This window comes from Panulirus ornatus, chromosome 20 (genome assembly GCF_036320965.1).
Source record: "Panulirus ornatus isolate Po-2019 chromosome 20, ASM3632096v1, whole genome shotgun sequence".
In the NCBI taxonomy this organism is placed as follows: Eukaryota; Metazoa; Arthropoda; class Malacostraca; order Decapoda; family Palinuridae; genus Panulirus; species Panulirus ornatus.
This window is the reverse complement of record NC_092243.1, coordinates 41303392-41326545: the sequence shown is the minus strand read 5'-3', so window position 1 is coordinate 41326545 and position 23154 is coordinate 41303392. Positions and strand designations below refer to the sequence as shown.

Here is a 23154-nt window from a genome sequence, read left to right as displayed (position 1 = left end):
CCTGCAAAAATCGTCCAAATGCCTCTCTCTTCTCTTTCACTAATACTCTTACTTCTTCATCCCACCACTCACTACCCTTTCTAAACAGCCCACCTCCCACTCTTCTCATGCCACAAGCATCTTTTGCGCAATCCATCACTGATTCCCTAAATACATCCCATTCCTCCCCCACTCCCCTTACTTCCATTGTTCTCACCTTTTTCCATTCTGTACACAGTCTCTCCTGGTACTTCCCCACACAGGTCTCCTTCCCAAGCTCACTCACTCTCACCACCTTCTTCACCCCAACATTCACTCCTCTTTTCTGAAAACCCATACTAATCTTCACCTTAGCCTCCACAAGATAATGATCAGACATCCCTCCAGTTGCACCTCTCAGCACATTAACATCCAAAAGTCTCTCTTTCGCACGCCTGTCAATTAACACGTAATCCAATAACGCTCCCTGGCCATCTCTCCTACTTACATAAGTATACTTATGTATATCTCGCTTTTTAAACCAGGTATTCCCAATCATCAGTCCTTTTTCAGCACATAAATCTACAAGCTCTTCACCATTTCCATTTACAACACTGAACACCCCATGCATACCAATTATTCCCTCAACTGCCACATTACTCACCTTTGCATTCAAATCACCCATCACTATAACCCGGTCTCGTGCATCAAAACCGCTAACACACTCATTCAGCTGCTCCCAAAACACTTGCCTCTCATGACCATTTGTATATATGGAAAAAAAAAGGGGAGGGGGGGGAGCTTTATACCCACAATGGATCCCATCTCTCAACCTCTCTTTTTTGTCCTACAGTTCATGAACTTTCTAATGTTCTCTGCATTCACTGGTTATCCATGTAATTGTCCCTTTCATCCACAACTACATATTCATAATTAACTACTTGCTCTATACAATATGCAGAGGGAATTCTAAATCATTAGACCTCATCTCTACTCTCATACAGTCTCTTAAAGTTTACTGTCAACATTTACAGTTTCTTTGCCCAGGATGCTCCATTCATCCACAACTATCATTATGAGTAGCTTCTTTATACATATTCTAACTTATTTCTTAATTTCATTTAACTCTTTAGCCATGAATTATGACAAAAGAATATAAACTATTTTTCTCTACAAACTACAACTATAAGGCACAGCCATCAAAAATCAGTTTGTACGTCCTGAACGGCTTGCTAACCATCGCTCAACCAGGAGATATGGCTAGGGTCCAATGAGATGCTGCCTTTATGCAGGGTTTGGCTACAGTTTTGCACATAATCAATGACTTAGTCAGCTGAGGGCCAGTACTCATGTAGTACTTTTATTTACTTCTTTTCTATTTATACTTTGTATTCACCATTATTAGGGTACTCTATGGGTGATATAATGTCATGATGTGCTCAGTGTGTCTTACATATTGTACTGCATACATGATTTTGATGACTATTTTTGAACTGCCAACACCTAACTGTTCAGCATCAACCTGTGTTTCTTCATCATTAGGAATGAGTGTTATTTATCATAATGCATAATCGTAAGATTTTTTCATGCACGATCGCCATTTCCTACATCAATGAGGTAGAGCCTGGAACAGATGAAGAAATTTCCATATTTTCTTACATCAACACAATAGTTATAATGTATAATATACTGAAACCAAAGCCCCATATCCACAACCAGACCCTGCAGACCTTTCCCTAACTGCTTCTAATGTCCTGGTTTAGCCCAGTGACAACAACTGTCCCCTGTATACAGCATTGTTTCAATTATATTACTTGTACCATCTTGCATTTTCAGGGCCCAAACCTTAAAAGCACCTTTCACTCCATCCTTCTACCTCATCCTTGGTTCCCCTTTTCTTTGTTCCCTCCACTTTTGACACATATACCTTTATAGTCACCCTCTTCCTATATTCAAACCATTTCAACACACCCTCTTCAGCTCTCTCATACATACTCCTCATACTACTGCATTTCTCTCTTACACTATAATTTCTAATTCAGTCAACCCTTCTCACACTACATACTGTCCTCAAACATTTCATTTCCAACACATTAACCGTCTCCTTCACATTTTTGCTTATGTAAGGCCCATGCAACACATCTATACATCATCACTGGGACTGTCACACCATCAAACATACTCATCTTTGTATTTCAAAGACAGTTACCTCTCTCTAAACATTCCTTAATATGCCCAGGACCAGTACCCTCTCATTCATTTCATGGCTGTTCATTTCAGATTCTATGGCTCCACTGACTGCCATATCCACTCCCAGATATCTAAAACACTCCACTTCATCCAAGTTCTCTCCATTCCAACTCACATTACAAACAGCCTCTCTTTATCCATTTCAACTTGCACTACAAATAGCCTGTCTCTTTTCACTGCCAAACTTTATAGCCTTACTTTGCTTTTATGAGTAATTTCTCTATAGTAACTCTATTCACACACTCTCTGAAACTCAGGCACTAGCTTCTGCACTGTCTCATCAAATCTGCTAACAGCATTGTATCATCAGCAAACATCAACAGAATCACCTCGTAAGACTCACCCACCTCTATTCAAGACCCTTGCATTCACCCCCCACCAATTTTTTTTTTTTTTTTTTTATACTTTGTCGCTGTCTCCCGCGTTTGCGAGGTAGCGCAAGGAAACAGACGAAAGAAATGGCCCCCCCCCCCCATACACATGTACATACACACGTCCACACACGCAAATATACATACCTACACAGCTTTCCATGGTTTACCCCAGACGCTTCACATGCCTTGCTTCAATCCACTGACAGCACGTCAACCCCTGTATACCACATGACTCCACTTCACTCTATTTCTTGCCCTCCTTTCACCCTCCTGCATGTTCAGGCCCCGATCACACAAAATCTTTTTCACTCCATCTTTCCACCTCCAATTTGGTCTCCCTCTTCTCCTCGTTCCCTCCACCTCCGACACATATATCCTCTTGGTCAATCTCTCCTCACTCATTCTCTCCATGTGCCCAAACCATTTCAAAACACCCTCTTCTGCTCTCTCAACCACGCTCTTTTTATTTCCACACATCTCTCTCACCCTTACGTTACTTACTCGATCAAACCACCTCACACCACACATTGTCCTCAAACATCTCATTTCCAGCACATCCATCCTCCTGCGCACATCTCTATCCATAGCCCACGCCTCGCAACCATACAACATTGTTGGAACCACTATTCCCTCAAACATACCCATTTTTGCTTTCCGAGATAGTGTTCTCGACTTCCACACATTTTTCAAGGCTCCCAAAATTTTCGCCCCCTCCCCCACCCTATGATCCACTTCCGCTTCCATGGTTCCATCCGCTGACAGATCCACTCCCAGATATCTAAAACACTTCACTTCCTCCAGTTTTTCTCCATTCAAACTCACCTCCCAATTGACTTGACCCTCACCCCTACTGTACCTAATAACCTTGCTCTTATTCACATTTACTCTCAACTTTCTTCTTCCACACACTTTACCAAACTCAGTCACCAGCTTCTGCAGTTTCTCACATGAATCAGCCACCAGCGCTGTATCATCAGCGAACAACAACTGACTCACTTCCCAAGCTCTCTCATCCCCAACAGACTTCATACTTGCCCCTCTTTCCAGGACTCTTGCATTTACCTCCCTTACAACCCCATCCATAAACAAATTAAACAACCATGGAGACATCACACACCCCTGCCGCAAACCTACATTCACTGAGAACCAATCACTTTCCTCTCTTCCTACACGTACACATGCCTTACATCCTCGATAAAAACTTTTCACTGCTTCTAACAACTTGCCTCCCACACCATATATTCTTAATACCTTCCACAGAGCATCTCTATCAACTCTATCATATGCCTTCTCCAGATCCATAAATGCTACATACAAATCCATTTGCTTTTCTAAGTATTTCTCACATACATTCTTCAAAGCAAACACCTGATCCACACATCCTCTACCACTTCTGAAACCGCACTGCTCTTCCCCAATCTGATGCTCTGTACATGCCTTCACCCTCTCAATCAATACCCTACCATATAATTTACCAGGAATACTCAACAAACTTATACCTCTGTAATTTGAGCACTCACTCTTATCCCCTTTGCCTTTGTACAATGGCACTATGCACGCATTCCGCCAATCCTCAGGCACCTCACCATGAGTCATACATACATTAAATAACCTTACCAACCAGTCAACAATACAGTCACCCCCTTTCTTAATAAATTCCACTGCAATACCATCCAAACCTGCTGCCTTGCCGGCTTTCATCTTCCCCCCACCAATAAACAAATTAAACAGCCATAGTGACATCATACAATCCTGACACAGAACCTCCTTTATCAAGAACCACTTACCTCTCCTTTTATATGAATACATACCTGACTCGCTTGATAAAAACTCTTCACTGCTTCTTGTAACTTTCCTCTCACAGTGTCTATTAACAACACCTATGGAGTACCTCTTTTAACCCTATCATATGCTTTCTTCATATCCATAAATGCCACATGTAGGTCCTGCTTCTCTTCATATTTCTCGCACACATTTTTTAAAGCAAACACCTAATCCACACATCCTCTGCCATTCTTGATGCTGCAATGTTCCTTCTCAGCCTGAAGCTCTGTGGATGCCACCATCCTCTCAATCACCACTCTCCCATACAACATACCATCTACACTCAACAATCTTATAATTCTGTAAATTGAACATTCACTCGTTCCCTTTGCCTTAACACAATAGATATGTAAAGACATTCCGCCAATCCTCAGGTACCATGCCACGATGCACACATACATTGAAAATGCTAACAAATGAATGTAGAACACAATCATCCCCTTTCTTAAGGAATTCGGTATCAGTCCCATCCACCCCAATTGCTTTACCTCACTTCATCTTTGGTAACACTTTCACTGCCTTCTATCTTTTCACCAAATCACTTTCTATGGATCTCTCAGTTTTCCTACCTCTACATCCAAAACACCCCACAACTGCTATCCTATCACCTCAATTTTGCCTGTTGCTGCTTCCTCATTTGCCCCTTCACTGATGTTCTTTTGTGCTCTCTTGTTTTACTTAAACTGTTTGTCTCATTCTATCAGAAGACTGCTGGCAGTTGCTTACCCCAGCTCTCATTTAATCTCTTCTACCACCCCTCTACCTCTTCTTGGCCTTCTGCAATTTTCTCTTGTACCTCTCCCAATCATCTGCACTCCTTCCCTGCATATAATTCCCATACTCTTCTCTTTTGCTAGCACCCTACAGGCATATAATGCCTATACTCTTCTCTTTTGCTAGCACCCTACCTACATATAATTCCTATACTCTTCTCTTTTGTTAGCACCCTACCTGCATATAATTCCAATACTCTTCTCTTTTGCTAGCAACTTAACTTCCTCATCTTACCACCCACTACCCTTCCTCACATATCTATCTTCTACCTTCACATGCAGTGCTTCTTCAAACACCTCCCATTCCTCAGCCACTCTCCTAGCTTCATTTAATCTTACCTTTTTCCATTATACACTCAATCTCTCCAGGTATGGCTTCTCACAAGCCATTTTTCCAAGCCCAGTCACTTTCAAAACTCTCCTCCCAGCCACATTATTTTCTCTTTTCCTAAAGCCTATAAAACCTTCACGATAAGTTCTCAAGTGCACTTCCATGTAATGATCACACCGTCAGAGGATATACGAGAATGAGATATAAGATGCAGAGCAGTCAGCTGATATACAAGAAAGAAACGTAGCTAAGATGGCATTGGTAAACAAGCATTACCAGATGGTGGCATCATGCCTGTCATAAAATTTTCATTATGTGGACAGGAAAGGGAATTGTTTATAAATTTTGACTACAACAAAGCTATCAAGTTTGTGTACAGATGCTCCCCGGCTTACGACCTATGCAACTTACAACCATCCATACATACGACAGAAAGAAACATGAATTAAAAATATACACAAATATAGAAATTACGCTTGGTCATACATCTGCTAGTGCTAACGGCTGCATGCATGCAATTGTGAATATCAGACAATCCTGGCATTGTGTGCATCACTTTATCTCTCTCACTTATCATTCAGTTAGCATGCATTATTCAATGCATTATTCAAGTGAATCTAATGAATTTTTGAGCTAGATTAAGCCATTTTTGTATTTGTACCCAAAAAAGATGATGAATATGAGGAAAAACTTATGTTGATAGACCTGGCAAGAAGCCTAAGAAGATTTTCAATTTGGATCTAAAATGAAGGTAATCATCCAATATGAGGGAGAAATAAAGCTAATGTGACTGCACATCATCTACAGTTGTCTCATTTGACAGTCTCCACATTTTCAAAGGACAGAGAAAAAATATGTGAAGCAGTGAAAGGTTTGGCAAGTATGAAGTCTATGATAATAACAAAGCAGCAAGGGCCCATCCGTGAAATGGAAAAGTTGTTGATGCTGTGGATGAAAGATCAAATTCAAAAGCATGTACCACTTAGCTAACAAACAATCTAGGTGAAGGCTAGAAGTCTTTTTGAGACCTTGAAGGAGGGAGCGGGAGAGGATTACAGTGAAAACTTCACAGCATCATGGCTGGTTCAATAGGTTTAAAAGAATATATAGTTTGCACAATGTTCAAGTCACAGGTGAAGCAGCAAATGCTAACAAAGGAGCTGCTGAAAAGTTCATTGAAATTTTAGATGAATCAATCTTAGAACTAAAGAATCTTAAATAAAAGGTAAGAAGGAACTAAAGAATGATATAGTAAAGTTGAATAATAAAAAATGAGATAATCATGATAGAAATTGAGTAGGATAAAAGAATGCTGTACAGGTATAAAAATTTTACATGCCATGCTGATATATGTCTTACATATATTTTGAGATATGACCAGTCGGGTAGAACAGACGTATGTCAGGAGCATCTGTATTAGTGAAGGCCTATACAAACTTCACAGCTTTGTCATAGACAAAACTTGTACACAGTTCCCTTTCCTGTCCACATAATAAAAATTCTATGACAAGCATGATGCCAGACCCGAACACCAACATCCGGTAATGTTTGTTTACCAATGGAGAATAAGCTACATCTCTTCCTTGTATATCACCTGACTCTTCTACATCTTTCATCTTATTCTTGTATCTTCCCTGACAGCGTGATCATTACATGAAAGTGCACTTGGGATTTTATTGTGTTCCATGTATTTTTCACTAATATCTATTTGTTTTTTATACTTTGTCGCTGTCTCCCGCGTTAGCGAGATAGCGCAAGGAAACAGATGAAAGACTGGCCCAATCCACCCATATACATATGTATATACATAAAAGGCCCACACACGCACATATACATACCTATACATTTCAACATATACATACATATGCATACAAAGACATATACATATATACACATGCACATATTCGTACATGCTACCTTCATCCATTTCCGCCGCCACCCCGCCGCATATGAAATGGCAACCCCCACATGTGCGTGAGGTAGCGCTAGGAAAAGACAACAAAGGCCACATTCGTTCACACTCAGACTCTCACTGTCATGTGTAATGCACCGAAACCACAGCTCCATTTCCATATCCAGGCCCCACAGAACTTTCCACGGTTTACCCCAGATGCCTCACATGACCTGGTTCAATCCACTGGCAGCATGTCGACCCCAGTATACCACATCGATCCAACTCACACTATTCCTTGCACGCCTTTCACCCTCCTGTCTGTTCAGGCCCCAATCACTCAAAATCTTTTTCACTCCATCCTTCCACCTCCAATTTGGTCTCCCACTTCTCCTCATTCCCTCCACCTCTGACACATATATCCTCTTTTTCAATCTTACCTCACCCATTCTCTCCATGGGAACAAACCACTTCAATACACCCTCTTCTGCTCTCTCAACCACTCTCTTTTTTATTACCACACATCTCTCCTTCCCTTTCATTACTTACTCGATCAAACCACCTCACACCACATACTGTCCTCAAACATATCATTCCAACACATCCACCCTCCTCCAAACAACCCTATCTACAGCCCATGCCTCACAACCATATAACATTGTTGGAACCACTATTCCTTCAAACATACCCATTTTTGCTCTCCCAGATAATGTTCGTGCCTTCGACAATCTTCAGCTCTCCCAGAACCTTCACCCCCTCCTCCACCCTGAGACTCATTTCTGCTTCCATGGTACCATCTGCCAAATCCACTCCCAGATATCTAAAACACTTTACTTCCTCTAGTTTTTCTCCATTCAACTTACCTCCCAATTTACTTGTCTCTTAACCCTATCTTGCTCTTATTCATATTTACTCTCAGCTTTCTTCTTTCACACACTTTACCAAATTCAGTCACCAACTTTTGCAGTTTCTCACCTGAATCAGCCACCAGCGCTGTATCCTCAGCGAACAACAACTTACTTCCCAAGCCCTCTCATCCACAACAGATTGCATATTTGCCACTCTCTCCAAAACTCTTGCATTCACCTCCCTAACAACCCCATCCATAAACAAATCAAACAACCATGGAGATATTACACACCCCTGCTGCAAACCAACCAACATTCACTGGGAACCAATCACTTTCCTCCCTTCCTACTCATACACATGCCTTATATCCTCAATAAAAACCTTTCAATGCTTATAGCTACTTACCATATACTCTTAATACCTTCCATACATCACCTGTATCATATGCCTTTTTGAGATACATAAATGCTACATACAAATCCATCTGTTTTTCTAAGTATTTTTCACATACATTCTTCAAAGCAACCACCTGATACATACATCCTCTACCACTTCTGAAACCACACTGCTCTTCCCCAATCTGATGCTTTGTACCCTCTCAATCAATACCCTCCCATATAATTTTCCAGGAATACTCAACAAACATAACTCTGTAATTCAAGCACTCACCTTTATCCCCTTTGCCTTTGTACAATGGCACTATGCATGCATTCCGCCAATCCTAAGGCACTTCATCATGAACAATACATATACTGAATATACTTACGAACTAGTCATCAACACAGTCACCCCCTTTTTTTAAAAAATTTCACAGCAGTACCATCCAAACTCACCGCCTTGCTGGCTTTCAACTTCTGCAAAGCTTTCAGTATCTCTTCTCTGTTTACCAAATCATACTCCCTGACCCTCTAACTTTGCACACCACCTCAAAAAGAAACACCCTCTATCTGCAACTCTATCATCAAACACATTCAACAAACCTTCAAAATACTTACTCCATCTCCATCTCACGTCACCACTACTTGTTATTACCTCCCCATTTGCCCCTTCAACGATGTTCCCATTTGTTCTCTTGTTTTACACACTTTATTTACCTTCTTCCAAAACATCTTTTTATTCTCACTAAAATTTAATGATACTCTCTCATCCTAACTCTCATTTGCCCTCTTTTTCACTTTTGCACCTTTCTCTTGACCTCTTTCTTTTATACCTCTCCCAGTCATTTGCCCTATTTCCCTGCAAAAATCATCCAAATGCCTCTATCTTCTCTCACTAACAATCTTACATCTTCATCCCACCACTCACTAACCTTTCTAATCTGCCCACTTCCCTCCTTTCTCATGCCATAAACATCTTTTGTACAAGCCATCACTGTTTTCCTAAATACATCCCATTCCTTCCCCATTCCCCTTACATCATTTGCTCTCAGCTTTTTCCATTCTGCACTCATTCTCTCCTGGTACTTCCTCAAACAAGTCTCCTTTCCAAGCTCACTTACTCTCACCACTCTCTTCACCCCAACATTCTCTCTTCTTTTTTGAAAACCTCTACAAATCTTCACCTTCGCCTTCACAAGCTAATGATCAGACATCCCTCCAGTTGCCCCTCTCAGCACATTAACATCTGAAAGTCTCTCTTTCACACACTTATCACTTAACACGTAATCCAATAACACTCAATGGCCATCTCTCCTACTCACATATGTATACTTACGTATATCTCTCATTTTAAAACAGGTATTCCCAATCACCAGTCTTTTTTCAGCATACAAATCTGCAAGCTCTTCATGTCCATTTACAACACTGAACACTCCATGTACACCAATTATACCCTAACTGCCACATTACTCAACTTTGCATTCAAATCACCCATCACTATAACCTGGTCTCATGCATCAAAGCTGCTAACACACTCACTCAGCTGCTCCCAAAACACTTGCCTCTCATAACCTTTCTTCTCATGACCAGGTGCATAGGCAATAATAATAATCCCATCTCTCCATCCACTTTCAATTTTACCCATATCAATCTAGAGTTTACTATCTCACACTCTATCACATACTCCCACAACTGTTTCAGGATTAGTGCTACTCCTTCCTTTGCTCTTGTCCTTTCACCAGCCCCTGACTTCACTCCCAAGACATTTCCAAACCACTCTTCCCCTTTACCCTTGAGCTTCGTTTCACTTAGAGCCAAAACATCCAGGTTCCTTTCCTCAAACATACTATCAATCTCACCTTTTTCTTATCTTGGTTACATCTTGGTTACATCCATACACTTTTAGACACCCCAATCTGAACCTTTGAGGAGGATGAGCCCTCGTGCATGACTCCTTCTTGTGTTTCCCCTTTTAAAAAGTTGAAATACAAGTCGCCTTCTATAGCACATGGGAATATGTGGGAAGTATTCTTTCTCCCCTATCCCCATATATATATATACATAGATATATATATTGGAAAGGATCACAATTTTGCGTGTGATCAAGATATTCCTATGAGTCCACGGGGAAAATGAAACATTATAAGATCCCAAGGACACTTTCATGTAATAATCACATCATCAGGGGAGACACGAGAGAACTATAGCAGTCAGTTGATATGCAACGAAGACAATTAGCTAGGACGCCATATGATAAACATGCTCTTGGGAACTTATCATGTTTCATTTTCCCTATGGACTCATGGGAATATTTTCTTTTCTTTCATACTATTCGCCATTTCCCGCATTAGCGAGGTAGCGTTAAGAACAGAGGACTGGGCCTTAGAGGGAATATCCTCACCTAGCCCCTTTCTCTTTTACTTCTTTTGGATAATTAAAAAAAAAAAAAGAGAGGGGAGGATTTCCAGCCACCCACTCCCTCCCCTTTTAGTCGCCTTCTACAACATGCAGGGAATACGTGGGAAGTATTCTTTCTCCCCTATCCCCTGGGATATCATAGGAATATATATGTATATTTTTTTTTTTTTTTGCTTTGTCGGTCTCCCGCATTTGCGAGGTAGCGCAAGGAAACAGACGAAAGAAATGGCCCAACCCACCCCCATACACATGTATATACATACACGTCCACACACGCAAATATACATACCTACACAGCTTTCCATGGTTTACCCCAGACGCTTCACATGCCCTGATTCAATCCACTGACAGCACGTCAACCCCGGTATACCACATCGATCCAATTCACTCTATTCCTTGCCCTCCTTTCACCCTCCTGCATGTTCAGGCCCCGATCACACAAAATCTTTTTCACTCCATCTTTCCACCTCCAATTTGGTCTCCCACTTCTCGTTCCCTCCACCTCCGACACATATATCCTCTTGGTCAGTCTTTCCTCACTCATTCTCTCCATGTGCCCAAACCATTTCAAAACACCCTCTTCTGCTCTCTCAACCACGCTCTTTTTATTTCCACACATCTCTCTTACCCTTACGTTACTTACTCGATCAAACCACCTCACACCACACATCGTCCTCAAACATCTCATTTCCAGCACATCCACCCTCCTGCGCACAACTCTATCCATAGCCCACGCCTCGCAACCATGCAACATTGTTGGAACCACTATTCCTTCAAACATACCCATTTTTGCTTTCTGAGATAATGTTCTCGACTTCCACACATTCTTCAAGGCTCCCAAAATTTTCGCCGCCTCCCCCACCCTATGATCCACTTCCGCGGTTCCATCCGCTGCCAGATCCACTCCCAGATATCTAAAACACTTTACTTCCTCCAGTTTTTCTCCATTCAAACTTACCTCCCAATTGACTTGACCCTCAACCCTACTGTACCTAATAACCTTCCTCTTATTCACATTTACTCTTAACGTTCTTCTTTCACACACTTTACCAAACTCAGTCACCAGCTTCTGCAGTTTCTCACATGAATCAGCCACCAGTGCTGTATCATCAGCGAACAACAACTGACTCACTTCCCAAGCTCTCTCATCCACAACAGACTTCATACTTGCCCCTCTTTCCAAAACTCTTGCATTTACCTCCCTAACAACCCCATCCATAAACAAATTAAACAACCATGGAGACATCACACACCCCTGCCACAAACCTACATTCACTGAGAACCAATCACTTTCCTCTCTTCCTACACGTACACATGCCTTACATCCTCGATAAAAACTTTTCACTGCTTCTAACAACTTGCCTCCCAGACCATATATTCTTAATACCTTCCACAGAGCATCTCTATCAACTCTATCATATGCCTTCTCCAGATCCATAAATGCTACATACAAATCCATTTGCTTTTCTAAGTATTTCTCACATACATTCTTCAAAGCAAACACCTGATCCACACATCCTCTACCACTTCTGAAACCACACTACTCTTCCCCAATCTGATGCTCTGTACATGCCTTCACCCTATCAATCAATACCCTCCCATATAATTTACCAGGAATACTCAACAAACTTATTTTTTTTTCTATATTATTATACTTTGTCGCTGTCTCCCGCGTTTGTGAGGTAGCGCAAGGAAACAGACGAAAGAAATGGCCCAACCCACCCCCATACACATGTATATACATACGTCCACACACGCAAATATACATACCTACACAGCTTTCCATGGTTTACCCCAGACGCTTCACATGCCTTGATTCAATCCACTGACAGCACGTCAACCCCGGTATACCACATCGCTCCAATTCACTCTATTCCTTACCCTCCTTTCACCCTCCTGCATGTCCAGGCCCCGATCACACAAAATCTTTTTCACTCCATCTTTCCACCTCCAATTTGGTCTCCCACTTCTCCTCGTTCCCTCCACCTCCGACACATATATCCTCTTGGTCAATCTTTCCTCACTCATTCTCTCCATGTGCCCAAACCACTTCAAAACACCCTCTTCTGCTCTCTCAACCACGCTCTTTTTATTTCCACACATCTCTCTTACCCTTACGTTACTCACTCGATCAAACCACCTCACACCACACATTGTCCTCAAACATCTCATTTCCAGCACATCCATCCTCCTGCGCACAACTCTATCCATAGCCCACGCCTCGCAACCATACAACATTGTTGGAACCACTATTCCTTCAAAAATACCCATTTTTGCTTTCCGAGATAATGTTCTCGACTTCCACACATTCTTCAAGGCCCCCAGAATTTTCGCCCCCTCCCCCACCCTATGATCCACTTCCGCTTCCATGGTTCCATCCACTGCCAGATCCACTCCCAGATATCTAAAACACTTCACTTCCTCCAGTTTTTCTCCATTCAAACTCACCTCCCAATTGACTTGACCCTCAACCCTACTGTACCTAATAACCTTGCTCTTATTCACATTTACTCTTAACTTTCTTCTTCCACACACTTTACCAAACTCAGTCACCAGCTTCTGCAGTTTCTCACATGAATCAGCCACCAGCGCTGTATCATCAGCGAACAACAACTGACTCACTTACCAAGCTCTCTCATCCCCAACCGACTTCATACTTGCCCCTTTTTCCAAAACTCTTGCATTTACCTCCCTAACAACCCCATCCATAAACAAATTAAACAACCATGGAGACATCACACACCCCTGCCGCAAACCTACATTCACTGAGAACCAATCACTTTCCTCTCTTCCTACACGTACACATGCCTTACATCCTCGATAAAAACTTTTCACTGCTTCTAACAACTTTCCTCCCACACCATATATTCTTAATACCTTCCACAGAGCATCTCTATCAACTCTATCATATGCCTTCTCCAGATCCATAAATGCTACATACAAATCCATTTGCTTTTCTAAGTATTTCTCATACATTCTTCAAAGCAAACACCTGATCCACACATCCTCTACCACTTCTGAAACCACACTGCTCTTCCCCAATCTGATGCTCTGTACATGCCTTCACCCTCTCAATCAATACCCTCCCATATAATTTACCAGAAATACTCAACAAACTTATACCTCTGTAATTTGAGCACTCACTCTTATCCCCTTTGCCTTTGTACAATGGCACTATGCACGCATTCCGCCAATCCTCAGGCACCTCACCATGAGTCATACATACATTAAATAACCTTACCAACCAGTCAACAATACAGTCACCCCCTTTTTTAAAAAATTCCACTGCAATACCATCCAAACCTGCTGCCTTGCCGGCTTTCATCTTCCGCAAATCTTTCACTACCTCTTCTCTGTTTACCAAATCATTTTCCCTAACCCTCTCACTTTGCACACCACCTCGACCAAAACACCCTATATCTGCCACTCTATCATCAAACACATTCAACAAACCTTCAAAATACTCACTCCATCTCCTTCTTACATCACCACTACTTGTTATCACCTCCCCATTTGCGCCCTTCACTGAAGTTCCCATTTGCTCCCTTGTCTTATGCACTTTATTTACCTCCTTCCAGAACATCTTTTTATTCTCCCTAAAATTTAATGATACTCTCTCACCCCAACTCTCATTTGCCCTCTTTTTCACCTCTTGCACCTTTCTCTTGACCTCCTGTCTCTTTCTTTTATACATCTCCCACTCAATTGCATTTTTTCCCTGCAAAAATAGTCCAAATGCCTCTCTCTTCTCTTTCACTAATAATCTTACTTCTTCACCCTACCACTCACTACCCTTTCTAATCAACCCACCTCCCACTCTTCTCATGCCACAAGCATCTTTTGTGCAATATATGTATTCCTCGCGTGTCGTAGAAAGCGACTAGAGGGGACGGGAGCGGGGGGCCGGAAATCCTCCCCTCCTTGTATTAACTTTCTAAAATGGGAAACAGAAGAAGGAGTCACGCGGGGAGTGATCATCCTCCTCGAAGGCTCAGAGTGGGGTGCCTAAATGTGTGTGGATGTAACCAAGATGTGAAAAAAGGAGAGATAGGTAGTATGTTTGAGGAAAGGAACCTGGATGTTTTGGCTCTGAGTGAAACGAAGCTCAAGGGTAAAGGGGAAGAGTGGTTTGGAAATGTCTGGGGAGTGAAGTCAGGGGTTAGTGAGAGGACAAGAGCAAGGGAAGGAGTAGCAATACTCCTTAAACAGGAGTTGTGGGAGTATGTGATAGAATGTAAGAAAGTAAATTCTCGATTAATATGGGTAAAATTGAAAGTTGATGGAGAGAGGTGGGTGATTATTGGTGCATATGCACCTGGGCATGAGAAGAAAGATCATGAGAGGCAAGTGTTTTGGGAGCAGCTGAATGAGTGTGTTAGCGGTTTTGATGCACGAGACCGGGTTATAGTGATGGGTGATTTGAATGCAAAGGTGAGTAATGTGGCAGTTGAGGGAATAATTGGTATGCATGGGGTGTTCAGTGTTGTAAATGGAAATGGTGAAGAGCTTGTAGATTTATGTGCTGAAAAAGGACTGATGATTGGGAATACCTGGTTTAAAAAGCGAGATATACATAAGTATACTTATGTAAGTAGGAGAGATGGCCAGAGAGCGTTATTGGATTACGTGTTAATTGACAGGCGTGCGAAAGAGAGACTTTTGGATGTTAATGTGCTGAGAGGTGCAACTGGAGGGTTGTCTGATCATTATCTTGTGGAGGCTAAGGTGAAGATTAGTATGGGTTTTCAGAAAAGAGGAGTGAATGTTGGGGTGAAGAAGGTGGTGAGAATAAGTGAGCTTGGGAAGGAGACTTGTGTGGGGAAGTACCAGGAGAGACTGTGTACAGAATGGAAAAAGGTGAGAACAATGGAAGTAAGGGGAGTGGGGGAGGAATGGGATGTATTTAGGGAATCAGTGATGGATTGCGCAAAAGATGCTTGTGGCATGAGAAGAGTGGGAGGTGGGCTGTTTAGAAAGGGTAGTGAGTGGTGGGATGAAGAAGTAAGAGTATTAGTGAAAGAGAAGAGAGAGGCATTTGGACGATTTTTGCAGGGAAAAAATGCAATTGAGTGGGAGAAGTATAAAAGAAAGAGACAGGAGGTCAAGAGAAAGGTGCAAGAGGTGAAAAAAAGGGCAAATGAGAGTTGGGGTGAGAGACTATCAGTAAATTTTAGGGAGAATAAAAAGATGTTCTGGAAGGAGGTAAATAGGGTGCGTAAGACAAGGGAGCAAATGGGAACTTCAGTGAAGGGCGTAAATGGGGAGGTGATAACAAGTAGTGGTGATGTGAGAAGGAGATGGAATGAGTATTTTGAAGGTTTGTTGAATGTGTCTGATGACAGAGTGGCAGATATAGGGTGTTTTGGTCGAGGTGGTGTGCAAAGTGAGAGGGTTAGGGAAAATGATTTGGTAAACAGAGAAGAGGTAGTAAAAGCTTTGCGGAAGATGAAAGCCGGCAAGGCAGCAGGTTTGGATGGTATTGCAGTGGAATTTATTAAAAAAGGGGGTGACTGTATTGTTGACTGGTTGGTAAGGTTATTTAATGTATGTATGACTCATGGTGAGGTGCCTGAGGATTGGCGGAATGCGTGCATAGTGCCATTGTACAAAGGCAAAGGGGATAAGAGTGAGTGCTCAAATTACAGAGGTATAAGTTTGTTGAGTATTCCTGGTAAATTATATGGGAGGGTATTGATTGAGAGGGTGAAGGCATGTACAGAGCATCAGATTGGGGAAGAGCAGTGCGGTTTCAGAAGTGGTAGAGGATGTGTGGATCAGGTGTTTGCTTTGAAGAATGTATGTGAGAAATACTTAGAAAAGCAAATGGATTTGTATGTAGCATTTATGGATCTGGAGAAGGCATATGATAGAGTTGATAGAGATGCTCTGTGGAAGGTATTAAGAATATATGGTGTGGGAGGCAAGTTGTTAGAAGCAGTGAAAAGTTTTTATCGAGGATGTAAGGCATGTGTACGTGTAGGAAGAGAGGAAAGTGATTGGTTCTCAGTGAATGTAGGTTTGCGGCAGGGGTGTGTGATGTCTCCATGGTTGTTTAATTTGTTTATGGATGGGGTTGTTAGGGAGGTGAATGCAAGAGTCCTGGAAAGAGGGGCAAGTATGAAGTCTGTTGGGGATGAGAGAGCCTGGGAAGTGAGTCAGTTGTTGTTCGCTGATGATACAGCGCTGGTGGCTGATTCATGTGAGAAACTGCAGAAGCTGGTGACTGAGTTTGGTAAAGTGTGTGGAAGAAGAAAGTTAAGAGTAAATGTGAATAAGAGCAAGGTTATTAGGTACAGTAGGGTTGAGGGTCAAGTCAATTGGGAGGTAAGTTTGAATGGAGAAAAACTGGAGGATGTGAAGTGTTTTAGATATCTGGGAGTGGATCTGTCAGCGGATGGAACCATGGAAGCGGAAGTGGATCATAGGGTGGGGGAGGGGGCGAAAATTTTGGGAGCCTTGAAAAATGTGTGGAAGTCGAGAACATTATCTCGGAAAGCAAAAATGGGTATGTTTGAAGGAATAGTGGTTCCAACAATGTTGTATGGTTGCGAGGCGTGGGCTATGGATAGAGTTGTGCGCAGGAGGATGGATGTGCTGGAAATGAGATGTTTGAGGACAATGTGTGGTGTGAGGTGGTTTGATCGAGTAAGTAACGTAAGGGTAAGAGAGATGTGTGGAAATAAAAAGAGCGTGGTTGAGAGAGCAGAAGAGGGTGTTTTGAAATGGTTTGGGCACATGGAGAGAATGAGTGAGGAAAGATTGACCAAGAGGATATATGTGTCGGAGGTGGAGGGAACGAGGAGAAGAGGGAGACCAAATTGGAGGTGGAAAGATGGAGTGAAAAAGATTTTGTGTGATCGGGGCCTGAACATGCAGGAGGGTGTAAGGAGGGCAAGGAATAGAGTGAATTGGAGCGATGTGGTATACAGGGGTTGACGTGCTGTCAGTGGAGTGAATCAAGGCATGTGAGGCGTCTGGGGTGGACCATGGAAAGCTGTGTAGGTATGTATACACGTGTGTGGACATGTGTATGTACATGTGTATGGGGGGGGGGGTGGGGCCATTTCTTTCGTCTGTTTCCTTGCGCTACCTCGCAGACGCGGGAGACAGCGACAAAGTATAAAAAAAAAAAAAAAAAAAAAAAATGTATATATATGTATTTTTTTTTTTTTTTGTCGCTGTCTCCCGCATTTGCGAGGTAGCGCAAGGAAACAGACGAAAGAAATGGCCCAACCCACCCCCATACACATGTATATACTTACGTCCACAAACGCAAATATACATACCTACACAGCTTTCAATGGTTTACCCCAGACGCTTCACATGCCTTGATTCAATCCACTGACAGCACGTCAACCCCGGTATACCACATCGCTCCAATTCACTCTATTCCTTGCCCTCCTTTCACCCTCCTGCATGTTCAGGCCCCGATCACACAAAATCTTTTTCACTCCATCTTTCCACCTCCAATTTGGTCTCCCTCTTCTCTTCGTTCCCTCCACCTCCGACACATATATCCTCTTGGTCAATCTTTCCTCACTCATTCTCTCCATGTGACCAAACCATTTCAAAACACCCTCTTCTGCTCTCTCAACCACGCTCTTTTTATTTCCACACATCTCTCTTACCCTTACGTTACTTACTCGATCAAACCACCTCACACCACACATTGTCCTCAAACATCTCATTTCCAGCACATCCATCCTCCTGCGCACAACTCTATCCATAGTCTACGCCTCGCAACCATACAACATTGTTGGAACCACTATTCCTTCAAACATACCCATTTTTGCTTTCCGAGATAATGTTCTCGACTTCCACACATTCTTCAAGGCTCCCAGAATTTTCGCCCCCTCCCCCGCCCTATGATTCACTTTCGCTTCCATGTTTCCATCCGCTGCCAGATCCACTCCCAGATATCTAAAACACTTCACTTCCTCCAGTTTTTCTCCATTCAAACTCACCTCCCAATTGACTTGACCCTCAACCCTACTGTACCTAATAACCTTGCTCTTATTCACATTTACTCTTAACTTTCTTCTTTCACACACTTTACCAAACTCAGTCACCAGCTTCTGCAGTTTCTCACATGAATCAGCCACCAGCGCTGTATCATCAGCGAACAACAACTGACTCACTTCCCAAGCTCTCTCATCCCCAACAGACTTCATACTTGCCCCTCTTTCCAAAACTCTTGCATTCACCTCCCTAACAACCCCATCCATAAACAAATTAAACAACCATGGAGACATCACACACCCCTGCCGCAAACCTACATTCACTGAGAACCAATCACTTTCCTCTCTTCCTACACGTACACATGCCTTACATCCTCGATAAAAACTTTTCACTGCTTGTAACAACTTGCCTCCCACACCATATATTCTTAATACCTTCCACAGAGCATCTCTATCAACTCTATCATATGCCTTTTCCAGATCCATAAATGCTACATACAAATCCATGTATATATATATATATATATATATATATATATATATATATATATATATATATATATATATATATATACATATATATATTTTTTTTTTTTTTTTTTTTTTTTATACTTTGTCGCTGTCTCCCGCGTCTGCGAGGTAGCGCAAGGAAACAGACGAAAGAAATGGCCCAACCCCCCCCCATACACATGTACATACACATGTCCACACACGTGTATACATAACTACACAGCTTTCCATGGTCCACCCCAGACGCCTCACATGCCTTGATTCACTCCACTGACAGCACGTCAACCCCTGTATACCACATCGCTCCAATTCACTCTATTCCTTGCCCTCCTTACACCCTCCTGCATGTTCAGGCCCCGATCACACAAAATCTTTTTCACTCCATCTTTCCACCTCCAATTTGGTCTCCCTCTTCTCCTCGTTCCCTCCACCTCCGACACATATATCCTCTTGGTCAATCTTTCCTCACTCATTCTCTCCATGTGCCCAAACCATTTCAAAACACCCTCTTCTGCTCTCTCAACCACGCTCTTTTTATTTCCACACATCTCTCTTACCCTTACGTTACTTACTCGATCAAACCACCTCACACCACACATTGTCCTCAAACATCTCATTTCCAGCACATCCATCCTCCTGCGCACAACTCTATCCATAGCCCACGCCTCGCAACCATACAACATTGTTGGAACCACTATTCCTTCAAACATACCCATTTTTGCTTTCCGAGATAATGTTCTCGACTTCCACACATTTTTCAAGGCTCCCAAAATTTTCGCCCCCTCCCCCACCCTATGATCCACTTCCGCTTCCATGGTTCCATCCGCTGACAGATCCACTCCCAGATATCTAAAACACTTCACTTCCTCCAGTTTTTCTCCATTCAAACTTACCTCCCAATTGACTTGACCCTCAACCCTACTGTACCTAATAACCTTGCTCTTTTTCACATTTACTCTTAACTTTCTTCTTCCACACACTTTACCAAACTCAGTCACCAGCTTCTGCAGTTTCTCACATGAATCAGCCACCAGCGCTGTATCATCAGCGAACAACAACTGACTCACTTCCCAGGCTCTCTCATCCCCAACAGACTTCATACTTGCCCCTCTTTCCAGGACTCTTGCATTCACCTCCCTAACAACCCCATCCATAAACAAATTAAACAACCATGGAGACATCACACACCCCTGCCGCAAACCTACATTCACTGAGAACCAATCACTTTCCTCTCTTCCTACACGTACACATGCCTTACATCCTCGATAAAAACTTTTCACTGCTTCTAACAACTTGCCTCCCACACCATATATATATATATATATATATATATATATATATATATATATATATATATATATACATACAAGTGTGAAGTCTGTTGGGGATGAGAGAGCTTGGGAAGTGAGTCAGTTGTTGTTCGCTGATGATACAGCGCTGGTGGCTGATTCATGTGAGAAACGGCAGGAGCTGGTGACTGAGTTTGGTAAAGTGTGTGAAAGAAGAAAGTTAAGAGTAAATGTGAATAAGAGCAAGGTTGTTAGGTACAGTAGGGTTGAGGGTCAAGTCAATTGGGAGATGAGTTTGAATGGAGAAAAAGTGGAGGAAGTGAAGTGTTTTAGATATCTGGGAGTGGATCTGGCAGCGGATGGAACCATCGAAGCGGAAGTGGATCATAGGGTGGGGAAGGGGGCGAAAATTCTGGGAGCCTTGAAGAATGTGTGGAAGTCGAGAACATTATCTCGGAAAGCAAAAATGGGTATGTTTGAAGGAATAGTGGTTCCAACAATGTTGTATGGTTGTGAGGCGTGGGCTATGGATAGAGTTGTGTGCAGGAGGATGGATGTGCTGGAAATGAGATGTCTGAGGACAATGTGTGGTGTGAGGTGGTTTGATCGAGTAAGTAACGTAAGGGTAAGAGAGAGATGTGTGGAAATAAAAAGAGCGTGGTTGAGAGAGCAGAAGAGGGTGTTTTGAAATGGTTTGGGCACATGGAGAGAATGAGTGAGGAAAGATTGACCAAGAGGATATATGTGTCGGAGGTGGAGGGAACGAGGAGAAGAGGGAGACCAAATTGGAGGTGGAAAGATGGAGTGAAAAAGATTTTGTGTGATCGGGGCCTGAACATGCAGGATGGTGTAAGGAGGGTAAGGAATAGAGTGAATTGGAGCGATGTGGTATACCGGGGTTGACGTGCTGTCAGTGGATTGAATCAAGGCATGTGAAGCGTCTGGGGTAAACCATGGAAGGCTGTGTAGGTATGTATATTTGCGTGTGTGGACATATGTATATACATGTGTATGGGGGTGGGTTGGGCCATTTCTTTCGTCTGTTTCCTTGCGCTACCTCGCAAACGCGGGAGACAGCGACAAAGCAAAAATATATATATATATATATATTTTATTTTGCTTTGTCGCTGTCTCCCACGTTTGCGAGGTAGCGCAAGTAAACAGACGAAAGAAATGGCCCAACCCACCCCCATACACATGTATATACATACACGTCCACACACACGCAAATATAAATACCTATACATCTCAATGTACACATATATATACACAGACAGACACATACATATATACCCATGCACACAATTCACACTGTCTGCCTTTATTCATTCTCATCGCCACCTCGCCACACATGGAATACCATCCCCCTACCCCCTCATGTGTGCGAGGTAGCGCTAGGAAAAGAACACAGAGGCCCCATTCGTTCACACTCAGTCTCTAGCTGTCATGCAATAATGCCCGAAACCACAGCTCCCTTTCCACATCCAGGCCCCACACAACTTTCCATGGTTTACCCCAGACGCTTCACATGCCCTGATTCAATCCACTGACAGCACGTCAACCCCAGTATACCACATCGATCCAATTCACTCTATTCTTTGCCCGCCTTTCACCCTCCTGCATGTTCAGGCCCCGATCACTCAAAATATATATATATAATATATATATATATATATATATATATATATAATATATATATATATATATATATATATATATATATATATATATATATATATATATATATATATATATATATATATATATATATATATATATATATATATATATATATATATATATTTTTTTTTTTTTTTCATACTGTTCGCCATTTCCCGCGATAGCGAGGTAGCGTTAAGAACAGAGGACTGGGCCTTTGTGGGAATATCCTCACCTGGCCCTCTTCTCTGTTCCTTCTTTTGGAAAATTAAAAAAAAAAAAAAACGAGAGGAGAGGATTTCCAGCCCCCCGCTCCGTTCCCTTTTAGTCGCCTTCTACGACACGCAGGGAATACGTGGGAAGTATTCTTTCTCCCCTATCCCCAGGGTATACTTATACATATATACACATGTAAATAATTCATACTGTCTGCCTTTATTCGTTCCCATCGCCACCCGTCCACACATGAAATAATATATATATATATATATATATATATATATATATATATATATATATATATATATATATATATATATATATATAATATATATATATATATATATATATATATATATATATATATATATGTAAATTGGAGGTGGAAAGATGGAGTGAAAAAGATTTTGTGTGATCGGGGCCTGAACATGCAGGAGGGTGAAAGGAGGGCAAGGAATAGAGTGAATTGGAGCG

General features: G+C 42.1%; 1 protein-coding gene across 2 annotated transcripts in view; it reads left to right on the top strand.

Moving 5' to 3' along the window:
• Window positions 1–23154, top strand: part of LOC139755962 (uncharacterized) — a 223175-nt gene that overhangs the window by 106198 nt on the left and 93823 nt on the right. The gene's annotated exons all lie outside the window — the stretch shown is intronic.